General features: G+C 42.7%; 1 protein-coding gene across 4 annotated transcripts in view; it reads left to right on the forward strand.

Moving 5' to 3' along the window:
• The window catches only part of Camk1d (calcium/calmodulin dependent protein kinase ID), a 382,840-nt gene that overhangs the window by 130,916 nt on the left and 227,530 nt on the right, over positions 1 to 24,394 (forward strand). The window lies entirely within an intron of this gene.

The raw sequence follows: 24,394 nt of genomic DNA on the forward strand, positions 1-24,394 counted from the left end.
TTTGTCAAAAATTTTATATCTATGTCCATGAGAGATTTGGGTACCATTTTAAAAATTTCACATGCCACCTTACTGATAATTTAATTATAACAGCATTTAAGACAAGATATAAAAGGATAATAAAAATATTGTGTATTCATCAAGTGAAGTTTAAAATAAAATATTGTCAACACAGTTGAACCTTCTGTGGGAGCTTTCTGAGGTTGCTAATGCTAGAGTTAATCATCCTTCAGAGAATCACTAATTTGAATTAATTTGATTCCATTTATATAAAATTCTTAAGTAGTCATATTGATATATAAAAAAGTAAAAAAATCAATCCTAAATGTTCATGTACCTACAGAAATCTTCAAGACAAAATTTTAAAGAATAAGCATGCACAAGTCTAGAATTTATTTGGTGATTATTGTAGTTCTTTTGTAAGGAAATAAGATGGACAGTATTGATCTTGGTCACCCTAACCCTTAAATGCACCAAAAAACATTAGATTCAATAGATTTTTACAATGTTTTCCCCAAACAGCAGAGCATATATAGGGTACAACTATAAAATGTTCTAGTGTACAACTCATAAAATGTTTTATTAGTTCATTTTAGTTATACATAACATTAAGATTCATTTTGATGTAATTATACAACCATAGAATATAATTTGTTCCAATTCATTCCACCTAGTATTTCTCCTTTCCTTCTCTTTCCTTCCCCAATCCCTTTCCTTTACTCCACTGATCTCTCTTCTATTTTTATGGAATTATGCCCCTCACCTCCCCATTTTTCCCCCTCTTATTTTGGTCTAGATTGCATATATCAGAGAAAACATTTGACCCTTGACTTTCTGGGCCTGGCTTATTTCACTTAGCAGGATGTTCTCCAATTTCTTCCATTTACCAGCAAATGCCATAACTTCATTTTTCTTTATAGCTGAGGAAAACTCAACTGTATATATACACCACATCTTCTTTATCCATCTATTGACAGGCACCTAGGCTGGTTCCATAGCTTCTGCGCATTGCACTGCTGTAAATGTAGATGTGTCTACATCCCTATTGTATGCTGATTTTAGATCTTTTGGATATATGCCAAGGAATGGGATAACTGGGTCATATGGTGGTTCCATTTCTAATTTTTTGAGGAATTAGTACTATTTTATATTCCTACCAATAGTGTATAACTTGTAATGCTTTGGTTTGGGTTTGATATCAGAGAAATCCTTTTTAATAAAAGTTTTTCCTTCTCTTCAGTTTTCTGGAAGGAATAGTATAGAATTGATATTATTTATTCTTTCAGTGTTTGGTTGTATTAATCAGTAAAACTGCCTGTGTCTTCAGTTTTCTTTTTTGGAAAAACTTTAGCTACAAATTCAATTTTCTTAATATATACAGGAGTATACTCAGGTTACTGTTTTCTTATTGAATGATGTTTTTCATCTTGTCAGGAATTGGTATATTTCATCTCAGTCAAATATTGGCAAACTAAGACCCACTCTGTTTTATGGGAACAGAGCCAAGCCTATTCATTTACCTATTGCTTATGGCTACTTTTGCTTTCTTATAGCAAAGTGGAGTAGTTATAACAGAGATCATAAAGCCAGTAAGCTTTAAATATTAAAATCTCTTCATTAAAAAATGTTTGCTCACATATGATCTCAGTTATCACATACAGAGGCTTTAAGTTGTTCATTGTATTTTTTTTCCCTTCCTTCCTTCCATGCGGTGCTGGGGATCAAACCAGAAACTTGTACTTGCTAGGCAAGTTCTCTACTGCTAAGTAAGTGTTCTACATTCCTGCCCAGTAGTCATGTTTGTGGGATCTGTAGTGATATCTCTTCATTCATTCTTGGTACTGGTAAATTTGTGTTCTTTTTCTTTTCATTTCATGGTCAGCCTAGCAAGAGCTTTTATCAATCTTTCTAAAGAATCATCTTTTGGTTTAGTTGTTCTTTACTGTTTTTCTGTCTTTAGTTCATCTTGTATCCTTCCTTTTGCCAAATTTGGGCTTAATACCCATCTCCCACCAGGTTCTTAAAGCTAAATCTTATATTACTGATTTTAGTTAGCTCTTTCATATATATATATATATATATTTAAGCTATATTGCACTATTTTCTGGTATGTTGTGTTTTGATTTCAGTTAATTCAGGGTGTTTTCTAATTTGCTTCTTTTAACTCATGGATTATTTAGAAAAATATTGTTCACTTTATAAATATTTCAGAAGATTCTAGATAACCTGATACTGGTAGCTGACTTAATTTTATTAGAGTTAGACAGCATACCTTGCACCATTTAACTTCTTTAAAAAATTTAAAATTTGTTTTATGATCCTGAATGTAGTATATCATGTTGAATTTTCCATGTGCGTTTGAAAATACTGTATATTCTGTTGTTGGTGGGTAGTTTTCTCTAATTGTCAGTTAGTAATATTTAATAATGGCATTCAGAAATTCTACATCCTTGCCGATTTTCTTATTTTTTAATATTTTTTTAAGTTGTTGATAGACCTTTATTTAATTAATTTATTTATATGTGGTGCTGAGAATCAAACCCAGTGCCTCACACGTGCCAGGCAGGTGTGCTACCGCTGAGCCCCAGCCCCAGCCCTCCTTTCTTATTTTGTCTAGTAGTTCTATTTATTACTGAGAGAGGAATGTTGAAGTCTTCATTCAAGTATGTTAGATTTGTCCTATTTTTCCTTTTAATTCTATCAGCTCTTCATGTATTTTGAAGTCCTATTTTTAGGTACATGCACATTTAATATCTGTATTTCTCCTGGGTGGATTTATTCTGTTAGCCTCTCGTGGCAGCCCTCTTTGTTTCTGGATGTTCTTGTTTTGAAATTACTTTGATACTTCTATCTAGCTTTCTTTTGCTCATCTTCCTGTTAAGTAGACCTTGTGTATATAATATTTGGAGTTTTGTTTTTCATAGATAGTCTATGCTTGGATCTTTTTTTAAAAAAATCCCATCTGAAAATATCTGCCTTTTAAATTGGTATGTGTGGAACATTTATTTAATGTACTTATGGGTGTAGTTGGAGTTGGGTCTACTACTTTATTATTTGTGTTGTGTTTGTCTCTTCTGGTTTTTGTTACTCTGTTTGCCCTTTTCTGCCCTGCCTTTATTTGGATTATTTGCTATTTTTAATATATTTTTGTTTTGACTTTGGTCCCTCCCCTCTTTACATACGTAGAATTTTTCTAGGGATTACAGCATATACATACCCACATTTTCATGGTCTACTTTGGGGTGTATTTTATCAATTGAATTAATATAATTAATATAATTATCAATTGAATTAAATATAAGCTCTACAACAAAATTAATTCCTTTATTGTGTTCTCTTTATAATCATGATATTACTATGTCTATATATCTTAAAAATCCATTTTAATTTTTGCTTTCAATAATCATTCTAATTATATATAATTTCTACTTGCCATTTGTTTGTTTGATCTAGAGGATATAAAATGCTGTAGATGGCCAGTGTTCATGAGTGTTTATGAGTGGATCTGTTAGTCTGTTTTCTATGGTCATTAGAGATGTACCGTACAGAGCTGAGAGGTCTTTTTCTCAGAGGTCTGAGGTCTAACACAAATTTTTCTTATTGTTACTGAGCAAGGAAGGCTTTCCCTTAAGCAAATGCACTTTTAAAATATGAGTGTCATGAAAAGTCATGAAGCCTTTAAGTTAAAATCTATTGTAAAAGTTTTTCTCTAGGGCTGGTTACTCATGAGCCTTTCAGGCTCCATGTGATGAAGTGTGGGCATGGATAGAGGGATAGCCCTGTGTGGTGGTGAGGTGAGTGAAGATCCCTGGTCAGGAGCTTATGGAGGTGAGGCTTTGGAAATGGAAATAACTTCAATGTGAATTTTCTCCTACATATTTGCTATGAAGGAGAAAGTTCTTGTGCTGGAACCTTAATTCGCAATGCAACGGTATCAAGGGATGGTGGGATCGTTAAGAGTTGATTGGGTCCTGCTGGCCCCCTCATGAGTGGAGTAGTGCTGTTCTCAAGAGTTCCTGTGGGAGTGGCCTTGTTATGAAAGCAAGCTCCTCTGTACCTGCTTACCTGATCATCCGCTCTTCTGCCATGATACTGCAGCTCAGAAGCCCTTGCTGGCCACTGTGTAACACCTTTAGACTTTGCAGCCTCCAAGATCTTGAGCCAAGTAAATGTCTATTGTTTAGAAGTTTCCTAGTATCAGGTATTCTGTTGAAGCAGCAGAAAATAGACTCAAACGTTACTCAAGAAAAAGACATTTAGCCAGCTAGCCACCGCAAATCAGGCTGATTAATACACCGAAGCATGAAGCGTTAACTGCAATTCTAAGGAAAGGAATAGTGTCCCTCTTCTATATATACGGACACTGATGTCCAGGGTGGTTATTTCCTCTAATATGCACGGCACCCTAATTTGTGCTGGTGTTGGGATTTGTATCAGGATATGGCCGAGTCCAAAGGCTGTGTGCTACTAAGCTCTGGTTATTGGCATTAGCACTGGGAAGATGCTGAAGCTGTTCCCTTTAAGCTGGGTATGGGGAGCCTTGGCAGGCTGTAGCCCAGGGGAATGTGAACTTCTTCTTTTTTTTTTTTTTTTTTGTACTAGAAATCGAACCTAGGGGCGCTCAACCACTGAGCTACATCCTCAGCCTCTTTTCATATTTTATGTTGAGACAGGGTCTCACTGAGTTGCTTGGGGCCTTGCTAAGTTGCTGAGGCTGGCTCTGAACTCATGATCCTCCAGCTTCAGCCTCCTGAGCCACTGGGATTACAGGTGTGTGCCACCGCGCCTGGCTGAATGTGAACCTCTTGTTTGGGAAAGGCACTGGGCTGAATGACCTCAGAGTTACAAGCAGCTGGATCTTTTATACATCCTTCCACCTTTCTTGGCTCCATTTCCTTTTGTGGGAGATGAGGACACTGGGCTGGGTGGTCTTGCTGGCTCTTCTGAGTCTTAGAAGTTAGTGACCTTCCCTTGAAGTGTGGGAGACACTCAGGTGGGAAATTACAATTCATAAATGCACATGCTAGTAGTTTTTTGTGTGAGGTAACAAATGGAGAGTCACCAAGGTCCTCTTGTGATTTTTATGGGAGAATATACAGGGGTTCCAGGAGAGTCTTCCCTTGACCTTGGAGCTTGGGGGAGGCAGTGGTTTCCTTGTGCATTCTGCCAAGAACTCGTTTTGCATACTGCTCTTTGGACCCCCTCCTTCTCTCTACACTGCAGTTACAAGCTTCCTCCCTTCTGAGATGATCAGAAGTCTGAGATTGTCCAGCAAGGGACAGTTTGAGCATGGGCTTCGAGGACCCTGAATGTGAAGCTTCCCCTATAGAAAATACAACTGGGAGTGGAGGTCACATGAAGTTTCCATGAACATCAGCACTGCCATTGGTGCAGAGGCAGCCACAGTTCTACGATGACATGCCAATGATACTTGTCCTTCTTCAGAAATATATAGCATATAGTTTGTCCCCTGGCATTCATGGGTCCTTGTTTCCAGGATCCCCATAGGTCCCAGACTCTATGGATGCTCAAGTTCCCAATGTAAATTCATATAGAATTTGCCTGTAACCTATACACATCCTCCCATATGCTCTAAAATATCTCTGGATTATTTATAATGCCTAATTCAATGTAAATACTCTGCAAATAGTTGTATTATATTGTTTAGAGAATTATGATGAGAAAAATAATCTGTGCATGTTTAGTACAGACACAACTTCTTTCCGAATATTTTCAACCTGCAGTTGGTTGAATCCATGGATGTAGGGCCTGTGGATTCTGAGGGCTGAGTCTATATTAGGGACCGTCAGGCAGAAAGCAAGACTGTGTCCAACAGCCTGCCCTGAGTTCACTCATCCCCCTTCTGTCTTGTGCTAAAATGCGATCATGGTTTCCAGGGATGCATGGAAATGACCAGAAGCAGAAGATTCCTAGGGCCTAGACCTCACTCATCTGTATGCATCACATTTGCTTAAACATATTGTCTGTGGGCAAAGTCCAATTATTTGGAAGCAGGTTAATGATGAACATAACGATGACTGTATCTACCATCGTGAACCACCACAGAGCAGGGGAGACTCCAGGGAAGCATCAGAGTTGAGCAAAATCAAACCAAACCTCCCATTTTGCATGGAGCAGCCTGGTCGGGCAGTCCTTCAAGGCTCATCTTCTATGTTCAAATGCAAAGTACAGAATGCAGACGAATTACAGATGAGGAGCAAGACTTGAAATTGCTGTCCCCTGACTTGGCATTGCCTTTCTTTGTTTCCTAGCAATGATGTTCTCATAATATTCTCCCTGGGTCGGTCACAAACTAAAAAACTGCTTCTGGTGACTTTCCCCACGGGGTGGTTGATGTGGCAAATAACTGTCGGATAATGAGGTCAGGGAATTGATGATAAAGGCAAAGGAGGTTTTCCATCTCTAATTACAAAGATTTATAACCTAGGAATCAGAAAAGTCTCCTATAGTTAATTTTTAACAGGTCCCTTATCCACCTCTTCCCAATAAAGAATGATGCCGCACGCTACACAAGGGTGGGGAGCCTGGCCAGGGTGGCTCATCCCTTCTGCTTGGCAGTCCCCTCCCTGGGCAGATTATTGAGCAATTAAATCATTTCTATAATAGAAAAAGCCTGAGTGTTTCCAATCCTGATTGGGTTTCCTTTTCTCAGTTTGATAGGGCACTTTGCCTTGTTTCTTCTTTATTATTGTTTCATTCAGCAGGCACATATCGATCACTTGGCCCAAAGAGTCATTTTTATTCTTTTCATTTATTTTCAAGGCCGACCTTTCTGGCTGCGTCTCTTAGTTGATTGACAGCGATGTCGTGTCTCTGCTCAGCCCCCGCTGGATTGCTTATCTGGTTGTGAGATTATGGGAATAGATGGAAATGCCCCACCCCTCCCTCCACGTGTAGCTTCCTGGTCATTTTCCGTAAAGTGGCGCAGTACTCCACAGACCAACCAGTCATGTCATGAGTTTATCTCTTTAGAGCATGATTCTTACACCGAAAACTTCCAGTTTTGTTTACTATGTGTCTACAGTGTAGACACTTTTTTTTTTTTGCTTTATATTTTGTGCTTCTTCTGTGCCATAGTTCCAATGGCTCCATGTTACCTAGTGCCCACTGCTCTTCAATTTTACACAGTCCACCTCTATGTGGGAAATGTTTAAGGCTATTTTATTAGTAAAGAGGTAAATTTGATTGATAGTAACAGTTCCTACTAATATAGCACAAATAGCTTGTGGGCTTATTATTTCATGTAGAAGAATCTTAAAAATAGGGCATCTGGGGCAGTATGGAGGCTCAGCGAACATAAGGAACTGTTTTTTTTTCTGTTACATCACCATTAGAAAGAAACTTCTGTCCTCAAGGTCATAAACTCACTGCTGGAGATCCAGCCATCATGAACTTATTTCAGATTAAGAGACAGGGTGAGTGAAGATCCCTGGTCAGGAGCTTATGGAGGTGAGGCTTTGGAAATGGAAATAACTTCAATGTGAATTTTCTCCTACATATTTGCTATGAAGGAGAAAGTTCTTGTGCTGGAACCTTAATTCGCAATNCTAAATATAAAAATATATATATATATATATATATATATATATATATATATATGCCTGATAGCTGGATCAGCTGCTTTGAAGGAGCTTTTCTGTGAGCATCACAAGATGACTTTGTCACTGGCCTCCATGAGCTTTCAGAAGGAAGGAAGTTGAGTAATCTTGTAGCTTGATGTATTCGGGTCACAGTAGCTGTTGTAGCAAATGTACCTCCAGATTTTAGTGGCTTATCAATAGGCCTTTATTTTTTTCTCTTATCGGATCCACTGTGGATGTTCCTTGTTGGCAGTAGTCTTCACACAAGGGACTAAGAGATCTGGGCTTCTTCCTATCTGTGGCCTTCTCTCCTATAGGACCTTGAAGACCTTTGCATGTAGTGGTCTTGAACCCAGCCCAACTCCATCTTAAGATTAGGGACCATCTCATCACAAAGTCATGGAAAGTTCATTTCTGTTTTACTGTAAAATACTAAGATGTCTATTTGGCCTGACCATTTTGCTGTTTTCAAAACTTGCTTGGGATTCCTGCCGGTGCTTTGAACCTACGGTTACTCCTTGACCAGATAACCCTCCCTGAAATCCCAGCGGCTCCTCATTGACTTTGGTGTTGGAATCTGAGTTTGCTCCCTACCTTGAGATGTGAAAAAATGTAGATCAGAAACCTGCTATGTGCCCTTGTGTTACGCTGGCCAGAACCCTGCTGGCTCTAAGTTCCCAAGACACCCGCCTTTGTCACTTTTGGTGATATAAAATCTTCCCTGCAATCAGACCAGTTGCTGTCCTCTGGCCCTGTTTTTCCGGGTGAGACAGTCGCCAATCAGCTCTCTGGTGTGCACAATATAAGCTTGCTTGAGTGAGTGGTCTTTTCTTTGAGCCATGGTTCAACAGTGAGCAAGCAGGTGGTGAACCAGAATGAAGAGTCACCTGTGAGAAGTGTCTGTGGGCCAGGTGGAAGCCACAGCCTCCACTTGCACTCTATTCTATTGGCAGAGTTCAGTCACATGACCAGACGGGCCTGCAAGGCTGGGAACTCATCTATCTCTACCTGCTGCCGCAGCTCGAGGCTCCCTGTCCCTGTCAGTATCCATGCACCTGCTGGGCCCTTCCACACCTGTGTCCCATACCTAGTCCAGGCTCCAAGAACCTCCTGCCATGCCACCACACAACACCCTCGTTGTTTTTATTGCCCTGGGACTTTGTTTTTTGTCCTCTACATACGAGAACAGGGACTTCATCCTCCCCTTCCAGCATCTTTATGGCTAGCTCTACCCTTTGGGGTTCCTCCTCTGGAGAAAGTCCAGTGAGTATTCCATGACATCAGCTCAAGGAAGTAGTAAGGCCAGGAGTTAAGTAGTTCAAGTGAGTACAACTGTCTGGCCAATGTCCCGAGGCCATTCTTAGGACCTCAGGGCTCCTAGTTAGATTCTGACACTCTCTGTAAGCTCACGTACTCTGCCAGCTGGGACAAGGCCTTCCTTTCTGTGGGTCAAAGTTTATTCTAGAAGATTCCTGCTCCTCAAAGAGGACCACTTTGTGACAGTTCAGTGCTTGAGTTTGGCCAGGTGACATTTGGTTCTCTCTGCCTAGAGTCGTCGGCCTGTTTTGTGAACATTTTTTGGTGCAGGGCCTATTTCCTTGTTAAAGCAGTCAGTATTTGCTGGTCACCCTACAGAGTGAAGGTGTGATCTTCCTCTTCTCATTTAACCCTCTCCGTGACCTCGTGAGATCTGTGGGGTTGTGTCTCCACTTTACAAACAAGGACATGGGCTCAGAGAGGTGAAGCCACTTGTCCTGGACACTTCCAAGAGTGAAAGTCAGGCCTGTTCCTTACTGTCCTGGGATGATATCTTCAAACTGGGACTGTCCTGAGACAACCCACCAGCACTGAGGGTTTCCTTCCCTTCTGCGTCCCCGTTCTCTGCAGTTTCTTGAAGGCACCATTGTCTATTATGACTTTGGTTAATTTTTCTTTTAATCATGAGATGTTTCAAATTTACCAAAAAGTACAGAGAAATAAATGAACAGACTACCATGTACCCACCACCCAGATTGAGCAAATGTTAATTAACATTTGTCATGTTTGCTTCAGATTTCTTTTTTTTTTTCATAGAAATATCTTTTTTTTTTTAAATTTTTTATTGTTGGCTGTTCAAAACATTACATAGTTCTTGATATATCATATTTCACACTTTGATTCAAGTGGGTTATGAGCTCCCATTTTTACCCCATATACAGATTGCAGAATCACATCAGTTACACATCCATTGATTTACATATTGCCATACTCGTGTCTGTTGTGTTCTGCTGCCTTTCCTATCCTCTACTATCCCCCCTCCCCTCCCCTCCCCTCCCCTCCCCTCTTCTCTCTCTGCCCCCTTTACTGACATTCATTTGTCCCCCTNGGTTTCTGTGTCCTCTATTCTGTACCATTGGTCCACCCGCCTATTTTGGTACCAGTACCATGCTGTTTTTGTTACTATTGCTCTGTAGTATAGTTTGAAGTCTGGTATCGCTATACCGCCTGATTCACACTTCCTGCTTAGCATTGTTTTTGCTATTTGCTTCAGATTTCTTTAAAAAAAAAAAAACAAAACAAGACTATGGATACAGGTACCTGCCCCTGCCACTTTATCCCTGAAACCATTCTATTTGCTCTTTTGACCCCTGGGGCAACCTCTACCTGAAGCTGGTGTGCACCCTTATTGGATGTCTTTTTACTTTCACTACATAGTGTATGTGGTGTGTCCAAACAATGTAGGGTTCAGTGTTGTGGATGTGTGTCTTTTATAGGTGGGCATGAATAGAATATTCTGGTAACCTTTTGTTTTTTTCACCCATTATGTCTTCAAAATTTATCCCTGCTAATACATGTAGATCTCATCATTTAATTTAATTGCCATAGATTATTCCACGAATGACTTTATTACAGTGGACTTTTCTTGTTTTGGATACTTACACTTGGGGTGTTTGATCCATCTAGATGAGGATTTATGGCTGTGACATGTCATGTAACTTAATAGCTATTATGTTTTATGGATATATCATATCCCACAGGATGACTGTTCCATTCTACTCTTAATAAAAATTCCTATTTAAAAAATATTTTTCACTTCTTATAGTGCTTCAGTAAGTATGTTTATACACATATCTCTTTATAATGCCTTTATTTCTAGAAGAGAGAGTTCTTAAAATGTAACTTAACGGTATTGCCAGATTAGTTTCCAAAAACGTTGAAGCAAATTCTACTCAGCAGCTTTCCCACATAGATTTACCTTTTCTCAACCTGCTGAGAATAAAGCTGTCTTATCGAGGTTTTAATTAGCATTTCTGGATTACTAGTAAGTTTTGAGCATCAGTGAGAATGTTTCTTGGCCATTCTGTGCACTGTATCCTTCCCACATGGGTTTGCTCATGGAGGGTCTCTGCTGGGCTTGGTTTCTCTGAACCGAGCCTGGAGAGGTGCACGTGGTAATCTCAGTGGGGAGCTGGGGTGTGATGTGTATTTTAACTCTTTGTCCGTATTTTATTTGTAGGACTTGAATATTTTCCTTTTTCCAGTAAGATTTGTAGGTTTTGTTTCTTGCTTAAGAAGATTAACTGCTGGGCACCATGGTACATGCCTGTAATCCCAGCAGCTCGGGAAGCTGAGACAGGAGGATCTCGAGTTCTGAGTCAGCCTCAGCAATGGTGAGGTGCTAAGTCCCTGTCTCTAAATAAAATACAAAATAGGGCTGGGGATGTGACCCAGTGCTTGAGTGCCCTTGAGTTCAGCCCCCAGTATCCCCCACCCATAAAAGGAAGATTAACTTACAGGTTCTCATTCTTTTCTCCTAAAATGTCTCCAACATTTTCACTGTACTCTTTTTGGTTAGAAATGTAATCATCGTTAACTCTTTAAAGGACCCAGATTTTCCTTACATGTGATTGTAATGTGGCTAAGACATTGAGTTTTTTCTTTTTCCTAAAGATCGCTTGCTGGAACACAGTCAAAAGCTCTACTGAAGGATGATGACCTTCCATGTGTTCTTGTCTTTCTCCTTTTTAAAATTTGTACTTTGATCTTCTTTGTTCAAATACTGTGAGCCTGGTGGAGAGAGAGAGTCATGGTCAGTCCATGGCTGCACTTACAGGGAAGGGAGATGTACTTGGTTTAGTTAGGTAGGTCTGATATTTTTGTTTAAAAATCAAGTAAGCAAACATGACCATTATAGTCACCCCTGACATTTACCCTTTGGAAAGATGCCAAGATTGGCAGGGTCCTGGAGATTGACAGAGTCTTGCAGAGGCACCGACGTGTGGGGCTCAATTCCAGGTTTGAGACCAGGTAGTTTGTTCCTGTAGGTGAAGTGAAGGGAGCTCATTTGGCTGGGAGTCAGATCCAGTTTAATGAAAACATTGGTGAATCTAGTTTATATCTTTAAGCACATTTTCCAGAAGTGTTAACATATGCAGCAAAAGAAAGAAACAAGGAAAATCATAGCAGTTTGGGGTTTTTGTTGGGTGTGTGGTTTTGACACATTTCCAGAACCTTCCTTTGTCGATACATGACTTTTGCCATTGTGAGGATGAAGTCCCAGTTCCAGGAAGAGCCTGAGGAGGTGCAGGCCAGTTGCTAGGCGTCCGGCAGATGAATGATGAGATGCAGAACAGCATTATCATTCTCCGTGCGTCCAGCGCTGTGGCAGAGAGAGGCCTGCAGTGTGTGCGTGGGAAGTGGACAGGCGCCCAGGTTTGAGCCTTTCCTCGCAGGGACGTCAGCCTGAGGACCAGTCTGGGGTCCTCCCCTGCCGCACTTGATTGAAGGGGGAAGCCGAGGGTGGAGCCTCACACCCCTCTTCCAGGTGGCAGAACTGAGGCAAGAAAGAGATGACTGCAAGCAGCTTCCTGGGAGAATTCAGGGAAGAACAAGGGCCTTATCCTAACCCAGCAAGGAACTTTTGACTAAATTGACATCAATTCTTCTTTTTAGGGATGTTGGAGGAAAAAATTATTCAATGATGCCTACGAAAGCAAGGGGACAGGAAGGCTTGTTCAAGACTCTTGTGGTGGGTTAAGGGCCCACCACAGCAAAGTCCTGCAGAGGGACTGACGAGTGGGGCTCAATTCCAAGTACAGCATGGGCCAGGGAGAATTGATGACCAAGGGGCAGGATGATGGTCAGTGGATGGGAAATTGTGAAGAGGAAACATCAGGGGTAAGGAGGATTCTGGCAAACTCAACCTATTCTTGCTGAAGGCAGACCAAGGTGACCAGACATCACCTGGGGATGCGGGAGGATGAGGAACCTAAGCAGGTGGGGCAGGTGATCCAATGTCCAGGACAGGGGATTCTTGCCCAAACCAGATTTTACAAGGAGGGCCGAGATAGTTGTATAAAAAGGTTCAGGAGCCTCACCAATGTTTGGCTAAGTGGAGAATCTTTGTCAGGGAACATGAGAACAATTAATTAATTTAGCTAGAATTATGGCATTTGGGAAGCCGGCGCTGGCCTGATTCTTTTTCTTTTTTCTTAACTCTCACACAGAAGGGAAAAAAAAAGTGAGTGCTAAAACCAGTGGATCTATACATCTGTCTCTCAGAAAAAAATCTGCCTTATCTTTGCCTTGACCACAGGTCCTGAGGGTGTTTGGATCTCTTGCAGCCCAATTCATCCCTCTCCACCTAGCTCCTGGCATCTGTCCTCATGTTCTTTTAACCAACCTCACAAGTGCCCTCACAGGTCCCAGGCCTTCCAGCTGTTGCTCCCCGGCTTCTGGAAAAGTCTTTCACATATGCCCATGATTCTCTGCTTGTCCTGTCAGTTCTCAGCAAGAGGCCTATCCTGGCCAACTATTCATGCCTGCATGTCCATCTGTAGTTCCGCCAATCTCTCTATGCGTCTAGCTCTTACCCACACCTGCCATATCTACTATATGTGAGCTAGCTCGTGTTGAAACTGTGTACGGTTTCCAGTTTCATTCAGGACGTTCAATTGAGTAGTGCTCGTGTCTCCAGGTGACACATGGGCATGTCCCCAGGAGACACAACCAGGGGAAGTTGATAACTCTGTCTCAACCTAAAGAGGTGACTCCCCGTGGGCTGTCAAGCACCTTAATCATGGGCCAATTTGGGGAGACACTTCTAGGCACGTGGGCCAATTTGGGGACACACATCTAGGCACATGGGCCAATTTGGGGAGACACTTCTAGGCAGTCGAGTGTTTTGGAGCCTTCAAGTCACCCTGCCTGGGAATCTCACTGTGTTGAGTTACCCTGTTTTGGGCTTATCTGAAATCTCAGAGTGGCCTACTCTGTGTGTCAAGGAAACGTTAATTGCTGTGTGTCTTTAAACTGAGCCTCTCTCTGCCCTATGGGCCAAGTGGAGCAGCCTGTGCCTGGGGCTGGGGTCTCTGGGGGTGGGAGATCACAGTGTTCAGGCCATGGTCCAGTCCTTTGGGACTGGAGAGGGCCTGTTAGCACCAGAGTAGCCCCATGTTCACTCCCACCTTCCCTGGGATGGGTCATAACCATCTTGGCTAAGAGATTGAGAAAAGTACAAGGAACCGTGCTCTCGGGCTCACTTGGTCCTTCACTTTTTGTGGGGGGTGTGGTCTCAGGGAGCCGTCTTGTTCTCGTGGGTAGCTGAAAGTCTTGCTCTTCTTTTTGGCCAGCAACATCACGTCCATAATCAGCTCTCGCGGCAGTTGGTTGGTAGTCCCCGTGAGCCTGTGAGTGAATGGGAATAAAGCTTTGCCGCAGCAGGTAGGCCTGTGAGGTATGAGCTTTCCTTGTAGCCCTGATGGTCTTCATGTGATTACGTCGTAGACAACAGGAGGGCCTGTCCGTTGGGCTTGGAGATGGAGTTGATTCTATTAAGCAGGAATTGAATAATGAGACGTGTGGGCAGTTTAGAAGGAGAAGGGACTACCACATGGGGCAATATAAGGGTCAGTTTGCATCTACGGAGTAATTGTACTGTTGAAAAGAATGAAAATTATGAGGCAGAGTTTTAAGATTCAATTCTAGAACAACGAGGAAGGACTTAGGAACGGAACAGAAAGTCCAGCTTAAAACCTTAGCTACTTTCCTCTAATTGGGAGTGTGGGCTCATGGAAGTACCTCTACCCTAGCCCTGGGGAGCTGGAGTGGGAGCTGGTTCCACTGGAGGATCCATAATCTCAGAGAATTCACCTATCATCACCCAAATTGCTGTGAAACAGGAATTTAGACACACCCTCACCTTTTCTTGAGAGGAGAGGGAAATACAGTGAAAAAAATCCTCTGTATCTCACTTTTTTACTCTTTCGGAATTGTAAAATTTACTACACCCGGAGAGGTGGCGTCGACTTTTACATCAAACCAGATTGAAAATGTCAGTTCCTTATGTGATGGTAAAAATTTTAACCTCATTGAACCTGGTTCCTCAGCTGTAAAGTGGGCATAATAATGTTACCATGCAGGGCTTATTGATAGAGATTAGAAACTGGTTGGTAAACAGTTTTTAAAATTAGGTTTTAATAAAGTTGTGTATGTGGGCAGGGGAGGAAACTAGGGATGGAACCCACGGCCTAGTGCATGCTGGACAAGTGTTCCACCACTGAGCCACACCTGCAGCCCTTAATAATGGTGATGCTGACGGTGACAATGGTGGTGATGGTGGTGGTATTGGGATGGTGGTGATGATGGTGATGGTGATGGTGGTATAGTTGGGATAGACATGATGATGGTGATGATGGTGATGATGATGATAGTGATGCTGCTGATGGTGTTGGGATGATGATGATGATGATGATGATGGTGGTGGTGGTGGTGGTAATTATCTAGTTTGGGAAGCTCCAGTTTTTTCAGAACAATTTCTGGGGAAAGGAATTGTTCTCTGCAACCCAACTCTATACTCATCAGGAAGGACAGCATAGCCTGGGCTTGGCCACACTTTGTTGACAACTTTACTTATGAAATTGTCCCAGATGCAGCTATGTGGTCAAAAGATGCTCAGGGTCTTTCACTTGGTTAGCAAAGGGAAATGGGGTCAGCGTTGAAGCAATCATTTGCTAAAGGGAGAAGAAAGAGGGAGGAGTTTTCAAGGGGAAAACAAAGTGTTTTTGATTACTCAGTAGCATGAGAAGGAAAATCGTGGGCCATATATGAACTTCCTGAATGTGGGAGTTATATGACTTGGACAGGAAGGACACTTACCTGTTTCTCTTCAGAGGGATGTTAAAGAACACACACACACACACACACACACACACATTATCTAAAGCACATTTGGTTGGATAGAGAATACTGCATATTAATCATCTCTGTTCACTTTTCCCTCTAAGACCTGCCTCCCCCTGGCTGTCTGCTGTGTCAAGTGCACACTCTCCCATCTGATGTTCTCAGCATCCACAGTGTGGTCCAGGCTCTTACAAGGCAGCCTCCAACAACCCATCACTCCTGGGCTTGAATCATGTCATAGTCACTGGCTTTGAGATTTGGATAACAACTGGAACCTCCATGAATCCAGTTGCCACATTGATAAATAATAATAATATAGATTGGCATTAGGTTCCTATTATGGCTATAATAAATTAGCAAAACTTAGTGACTTAGAGCAGCACAAATTTATTATCTCATAGTTTTGGTCAGAAGTCCAAAAGTGAGTCTTTCGGGGCCATCATTCAGATGCAGGTGGGGCTTTTGGAAGCTCTCAGGGAGAGGCCATTCCTGGCCCTTTCCAGCTTCTAGGGGTCACTCTCTTTCCTTCTTGTGGCTCCCTCCCAGCTATGGCATCACTGGGACCTCTGTTGCCTTGTCACATCTCTGACCCTCCTGTCTTTCTTTTATAAGGACCTGTGTGATTGCATCTACTTGGGAAAATATGGGATGCTCTCCCTGTATTAAGATCTTTAAACTAATCCCGACTGCAAAGTCCTTCTTGCTGTATAAAGGGACACATTCACAGGTCTGGGATATGACATGGGCATCGTGGGGGTGCATTATCCTGTCACCATAAGATTCTATAGTGTTGTGAAATGAATGACGTGAGCCACACATACACACGCACACACCATGTGCACATTCTGAGTGTTGTGCTTGCCCTCCACGCCTTTGACCCCGCTGATGCTCCTCTTCTGCATGTATCACCTGTCCTATTAGACAGGGTCCCCCTAGCCCTGGAACACCTTCTGCTTCTCATCTTTCCTGTCTGCCTGTTCTCTGTTATTTTTATCTGTTGAAACATACTTATTCTTCAAGACCCATTTGAAGTCCCCCCTTCTCTGTGAATGAGTCCTCTAGGGCTATTTATGGTCCCTGTGTTCTTCATGAATGGCCTCCATGAAGAAAACTTTTTCTTCAAAAAGCTACTGAATTTCTTCACCAGTGAAAATGTCCAGTCTGACTGTGATCCAGGCTAGAAGTCTAACTAACCGGTTCACACCAGCCCTCTTTAGATGGGTTATTCGTACAGCATGAAGGGTGAACTTGGCTATAGAACAGGATTGTCACTGACATTTTGTCAATGTGACATAGCTAGTTGATTAATCCAATTATAATATGTAGAACAAGACTTTAATTAGCCAGAGAGCCATTTTACATAGATTATTATTGATTATTCTCATCTCCTTTTTCCCCCCAAAAATGTTCTCTACTTCATTAACTTTAAATGGAAAAACTGTTATTATCCATTTGGATTCTCTAGGGTCAGTAAGATTATTGTTAGGGTTAGCAGACAGGTTTTTCCATTTTAAGAATTGATTCTGCTGGGGAACAATGTGTCTAAAAGGCACCTGTATTCTCTCAAGCCAAATATCACCAACCTCATTTTTTGCTATTGAGTTTTTCCCCCCCCCCCTATTTTTTTTTTAAAAAAACAGTCTTTAATATTACCCTGGCCTGACACCGGGAAAAATAGTATGCTTAGAGGAAAAGAACATTTTGATTTATGGTTCGAGGCCTGGGGGGGTAGGTCTGTAGGCGGGGTTGCTTGGTACATTAATGGCCATGAGCAGGAGGCGATGCTGTTAATAAAGTTAATAATACAATCAATCTGATTCGTATGTAGAATGACTAAAAAGCAGAAAAAGGCAATGAGCCAATAGTAGCTGACTCTAAGCTAATAGGGCAGATCATTTTAGCACCATCTGAGGATCTTTTGGTCTAATTTGGGATGGATATAATTGTACTGAATGGTTGGTTTAGTGTACTGTCATGCATCAAAGAGACAGCTCTAGAATTCCTGATCCTTGTTGGGAGTCAGAGGAGCCTTTTAAAGGAGTTTTTTTTCAGTTCAATTTGACTGACATGGTGGAGCATCTGAAATGAGCCAGTCCCAATAAATTGTTTCGAGGTTTAAGTTTAACTCGTTTTGTGATTAAATTGTTCTTATGTGAGAACAGAAATTAAGTGGTGTGCTTTTTAGGCACACCTAAAGGCAGCCTGGGTACTACCTTTTTATTTGATATTTGTTATTAACAATTAAGGTTAAAGATTGTTAAAATTTGGGAAAGCAGTTACCACAGTTTCTTTTTTAAAAAAGAGTTTTTAAAGAAGCAGGGTCCTACTATATTGCCCAGGCTGACCCTGAACTCCTGGGCTCAAGGGATCTTCCTGCCTCAGCCTCCTGAGTAGCTGGGACTTCAGGTGCACGCCAGCAGACCTGGCTTCTGCTTTTTATAATAATGACTGCTAGTGAGGGGGTGAGTTCGCCAGCATATCTATGGGCTTGGCCTCGCTCTGAGTTCTGGTCTCAGTAGAAGCCACAGATCTGGAATTAAGATGCTCTGCATGGCTCTATGAATATTTTTTAACCACTGGAAGGTACATGTGTATCTGAAGTTCACATGTCAGTTTTTAGCCAAGGCATCCTCAGGGTACATGGTTAGTGAAAGTAAAAGAATCTTTTGCTGCCTTTTCTGGGAAATCAGGAAGCTGAGGCATTCCCAGAGCCTAGCCTACTTCCTTGCCTTGTCCTCCCATTGATCATGGACCGTTGCGTGTGCCCAGGTGTGTGGAGACGCAGTGGGGGTTACCTCTGGGTAGGTAGTGTGGGTAGGTAATCTGCCATCATAACAACAGAATCCCAGTCTGGAAACTACTAAACAAAAGCAAAACAAAACAGCCTTCTCAGAAGCCATCATTTATGAAAGTTAAAAGAGTAGTTGTTTAGGGCTGGGGATGTGGCTCAAGCCGTAGCGCGCTCGCCTGGCATGTGTGCGGCCCGGGTTCGATCCTCAGCACCACATACAAAGATGTTGTGTCCGCCAAAAAACTAAAAAAAAAAAAAAAAAAAAATATTAAAATTAAAAAAAAAAAAAAAAAAGAGTAGTTGTTTAGAATTCTTTAGAAAACATGACATCCCCTTTAGTTCTGGAAATACAGTTCTCAAAAGATTGTTTGTTTTCTCCTGGCTTACAATCAGAGGCAGCTGCCCCCAGGTGAGGATTTGATTTTCTTTGAAATGTAGAAAAAAAGGGGGAAGGATTCAACTTTAGCAATTTGTATAGCTTATCTCCAGGTGCAGAAAATATTTAGCATTTCAAGAATAGCTTTTTGTCTGACCTCTCTGATAATTTGTCACAGAGATTTAATTTTGGTGGAAACTTGGTATTTTTATAAACAGAATAATGGCTTTCTTTATAATTCAAATAAATGTTTTGTTACAACTTGAAAAAAGGGCGATTTTCAGAATACTGGAATTTTTATTTCTGCCATGATTATGTATTTTCTAATGTCTTTTCATCTAAAATCTGCTTTCTATTTTACTATCAGATTTTATTTATCTTATTCAGCAGGATGAAGGTTTATAGGAAGAAATATTGTACCATAAATCCACAAATTTAACATTTTATCAGTCAAGATCAAAGGTGATCTCAGGACCATTGAACGGTAGATTTTTACTTACACATTCAGTCATATGAGTAAAGGTTTAAGATGGATCAGGAAGGACTCAAAAGAATTTTTATGCCTCATGAGAAACCCTGGAGGGCCTTTCTCCATAGGCTTATTCGGAGACTTGCAGTCTCATGGTGGGAGGAGGAAAGAGACAAATGGTTCTTCTCAACATTGAGTGGAAAGTTATTAGAGAATATTATTTATTTTCTGGATTTTCAGCACAGCAAAAATGTGGAGAGCCAGCTGAGAATCAGAAGAGAGTTCCCAAATAATGGTGATCATCAAAACTGTCTTGGACACCAGCTGGTGCCCAGAACCATTGGGTATGGAGACAGAACAGAATCAGGCCCAACCCCTGTGCTCCTATGGACAAAACCCTGAGGCTTGCAGTGATACATGTCAGTGGGGAAATGTAGGTATAAGCCATGTGCCTCAGAATGGTGTCATTCTGTCCAGGTGAGAGGCAATTGAGAAACCTCAACAGAGGAGGAAATATACCTGGACCTTTAAAAAAAAATGGCATTTTGCCAAGCAAACGGATAAATGACATTCAAGGAAAGGGGTGGTGAGTTGTGCCTGAGCAAAGGTGGGTGGTGTGAGAGGGCATGGGCAAGTATGGGAAACTGCCGTTTAGTGGCGTGGTTGGGTGAAGGTGAGGTGTGTGTGGTGGGGGCTGAGGGTGTTGGAGGGGAGGCTATAGTGGTAGATGGGCCCACCGAGTTGGTCGGGTTTGCAGGGGCTTCAGATGCCTGGTTAACTTGCAGAGGATTTGAACCTGATTCTGTGGACATGGAACCTCAAAGAATTAAAAAAAGGGGACAACCTAACCAGATCTTTGTTTTAGAAAAGCAATTCCAGGAGCAGATAGGAGGTGGATAGAAGGTAGATTTGCTGGGGGAACAGGGACCAGGAGGGTGTTGGGCAGGTAATTCACAGGAGCAGTGGTGGAGGATTGGAAGAATACAGGGTATTTGAGCCTTTGAGCCATTTAATGGATGACCCAAGCGTCTAGCAGGGTCAGTGAGTTAGTGGAAGTCAGAGAGAATCTTTTGCATGTGAAGAAAATTCAAATATAGACAAAGCTTAGGAGACCCATCTCTGGGTAGGAGGGTGTTGAAACTAGGAAGACAAGCAGAATTTTTCAGGGTCGGGAACCTAGAATAGGCAGAAGGACTGTAAGGATGAGACCTTGAGTGTCACTGCTGGTTGAAGTGGGGAAGAGGACCAGGTGGGGATGGAGAAAAGAGTGGATGGAAAGATGGAAGAAGAGAACAATGTCATGGAACTAAGAAGAGTTTTAGGAAGGAAATGGAGGCTATCACATGGCACACAGAGACCCGTAAGACCAGCAGTGAGAAGCCACGGCTGGGTTTAGCAATGGGGAGCCCCGGGGGGGGGGCAGGCCACCTGGTTCCAGGTTCCAGTCAAGTGGTGGTAAGAGAAGCAGTCAGCTTGCAGAAAGCAGAGGAGAGGGCATGGTGTGGACGGTTTGAGGCATGCATCTCCAGATGCAAGTGGAATCGCAGCTGGCTGAGCTCCCTGCCATCCAGCTTTCTTTGTGTGTGTGTGTGTGTGTGTGTGTGTGTGTGAGAGAGAGAGAGAGAGAGAGAGAGAGATATGCTGGGGATAGAACCCAGGAGCATTCTACCACTGAGCTGCATCCCTGCCCTTTTTATTTTATTCTGCTTTTATTGACGCATTGTAGTTGTACATAACATTTGGGTTCATTTTGGACATAATCAGACCTGCATGGAGTTTAATTTACTCCGTGCTTGCCCCTACCCACCTTCCTTCCCACTCTTTGCCCAGGCTGGCCTTGAACTTGGGATCCTTCTGTCTCAGCCTCCGGGGTAGCTGGGATTGCAGGCCTGCGCTACCGCCTGGCTACCATTCAATCTTAAATGCCCAGAGCTTGTGTTTTATGACTGACCCAGCGTAACCTGCCTTGACCTCTTTGTATTTTTAAGACATTGTCATTCTTTGTCCCTGCTTTTGTTCCTTGGATTTTATTTTCTTGGGTTGTCTGAAGGCTCTGTGGGTTCTCAGATCCACTTTCCTTCCTGTAGTACTTCCTGCCACCAGCTCCCTGTCCCTCCCTGACCCCCTTCCGCAACCGTGGTGCTGTGTAATTACATTGAGGGTGTCCAAACCACTCTTCATTCATGAGTTTTGTTTTTTGATGTTTTTAAATTAGCTTTCTTGAACAGGGAAAGCGTCTTCAAGTGATTTTTGTTTATTGTAGAAACAATAAAAATTTTTGCTAGTCGTATATCCTCTAAGAAGACCTGAGCTCTGTCTTTGGAAGTCTTAGGGAAGATGAACTCACTTCGTTTGGCTAAATAAGAAAGTGAGTGGACCTGCAGCTTGCGAGTGAAGGCAGGGCCCCAGCCAGAGGGCCTGACCCGGACACTGTCACCTTCAGACTCCTGAGGTGGCCGCCTGGCGCAGAGAGCATTAGCCCCGCATTCTGTATTGAGAAGGACCTCAGAGGGTTTTTTTTTTCTGCTCTGCACTCCCTCTGTGACTGAGCTCAGTGCTCTCCTGTCTGACATGGAGGGACAGTAGCTTCCACTTGTGCACTGTACTCAGTGGGGTTGTCAGGACTGGGTTAGTTGATAGATGCCAAAGCCCTTGGTAAATGTCAAGTGGTACATGCCATCTGGTACCCTGTGATCATTCCCATGATTCCTCTTCCCTCTAGGGAAGTAATGAGTGAAAAGGGTTATCTAACTTTTCCAGTGGTCTCTCTTCTCAAGGAAAGCCATTGAGTGGAAATAAAAAAAAAAAGTGGGCAGACGTTCTATTTTTATTTTTTTATTTTGGTCAGATGGCATACCATAGACTTTTACATTTTAAAATTACAGTTCAATGGCCTCAAGTACATTCATGATATTTTGTAGCCATCACCACCGTCCGTCTTCAGAACTTTTTCATTTTCCCAAACAGAAACTCTGTCCCCACTGTACAATAACTGTCCCTCTCCCTTCTCTCCAGCAACCACTGTTCTATTTTCTGTCTCTATGGATTTTACTCAACTAAAGATCTTGCATAAGTGGGACCATATAGCATTTGTCTATTTGTGACCAGCTTATTTCAACGAGCCCACATCCTCAAGGTTCATCCATATTTCAGCATGTGTCAGAATTTCCTTTTTAAGGGTGAGTAATAGTCCATTGTGTGTGTTGACCACGTCAGTGGGCACTTGGATGGTTTCTACCTTTTAGCTGCTGTGAATAGTGCCGTGAATGTGGGTGTGCAAATCTCTGTCCAGGTCCCTGCTTTCCTTTCTTCTGGGGATGTCTCTGGGATTGCAAATGCAGGCTAGCCTTCATTCTGAGATGATGGGACAACTATATCCTTGGCTTTGCGGCATGACTTGGTAACTGTGGCTGGGGATTCTTTGTCTGTCTTCAGCCTTCTCGGAGCCCTTCCACAGATGCCTCGTTGGCTGGCTCAGGATTGTCAAGCTGGGGACTCCTGTACCTATCTGTGCCCAGGATCACAAACAGTCCCTCCTTCCCACAGTTAGGGACACCACTGTATCACCCTGCTCCAGCTCCCTGCAGCAGCCCAGAGTTAGGGACTCAGGTGGAAACCGAAGGGGAATGAGTGGGATATCTGGCACAGAGTCACCCAGGGTGCTTGAGCCCTGATGTTTCTCCCCATTACACTCCTTGTTCCACCTTCTGGGGGATGGGGGAAGGAAGCACGTACCTACTCCAAAGTTAAGGGTCTTCTTCCATCCAGGGGCCCTCTGTGAGGCGAAGCCCCTCAGTTAGAGCAGAGGGAGGCAGGGGTCCTGCGCTCAGGGCAAGTCTCCGATATTGTTCTGAACTGGTTTTCTTGGGCCAAAGCCACTGGCAGTGACCAAGTATTATCAGCGCAGTTTGATTTCCTCCATCACCGTTGTGGGTTTTTAATGTCTTAATATTTAATGATTATTGTTCTGGCTGGTTCCAGAAGGCTCAGCGTAGAGTCTTCTGAGGGGAGAATCCTACTTGCTAATAATTTATGGATTTGGGCAGAAGGTCCTTGTTCTGACATTTTCCCTGTGAGTATTTTGTGGATGGACCATATTCTGCCCCTCAGGTTTGTGTAATTGGATTCCAGCCTTAAAGACAGATGGAATTCTGTCCTGAGAGTTAGCATTCCAGTAGGATCTGTGTCCCGAGGACCCACAGTCGGGTGCACCAACTGGACGGGAATTCCTCTCTCTGGAAGGGATTTTTAAATTATGTGTTTGTCTTCTTGGGTCCTGTCAGATGGGGAAGGAGAGCGAGGGCAGGTACATCCTCCTGGCTGAGCCAACACTTTGCTCTTGACTGAAGAATGCAGCCCCAAAGCCTTGGGGCCACATGGATGCTTCTGGTGGTTTCTATCGATGCAGCAGAGTTTGTCTCTAGTCGTGGTTGTGTAGAAGACATCTTTAGCATCTCTCGAGGAACTCAGAGATGCTCCTGAAGTTGGGGAACGGAGAACAGCTCAGTATGTCATGGGGTTTCCCTGGCTAGTGTACTGTGAACCCAGTCCCTGAATCTGGAGACGGTGGAGGAGGCTGTCTGTGTGTCTCAGTTCTTGGGGCCTCTGGCCCCAGCCCGGGTGTGGCACCTCTGGGGAGAGAGACAGGCTTTCTGGTTCCAGACATCTTGGTTCCAGTGTGTGGCTGTGTCCTAACAGAGTTAAATTTATATTTTCAGGCAGGCACGTCTTCCCCACTGTGTGGTCCTTATTTGTTTGTTTGGTTTGAGAAGGAAATAAGCTGCTTAATGAAAACTTGCCTACCCCTACCGATTAATTAACCCCGTGTCAATACCACGTGTTGCACCGACTCACACTGTAATTACATCGTTACCTATCTGCAAGAATTAATTCAATGTTTGTGAAGCGCTCTGAAACCTTCCTGTGGGGAATCTGGGAATTTCAGTAGGACTTTCTAGTCTGTGTGGAGGTGAGAGGGGCTGACAAATGCAGATAGA

Source organism: Marmota marmota, unplaced genomic scaffold (genome assembly GCF_001458135.2).
Source record: "Marmota marmota marmota unplaced genomic scaffold, marMar, whole genome shotgun sequence".
Taxonomy (NCBI): Eukaryota; Metazoa; Chordata; class Mammalia; order Rodentia; family Sciuridae; genus Marmota; species Marmota marmota.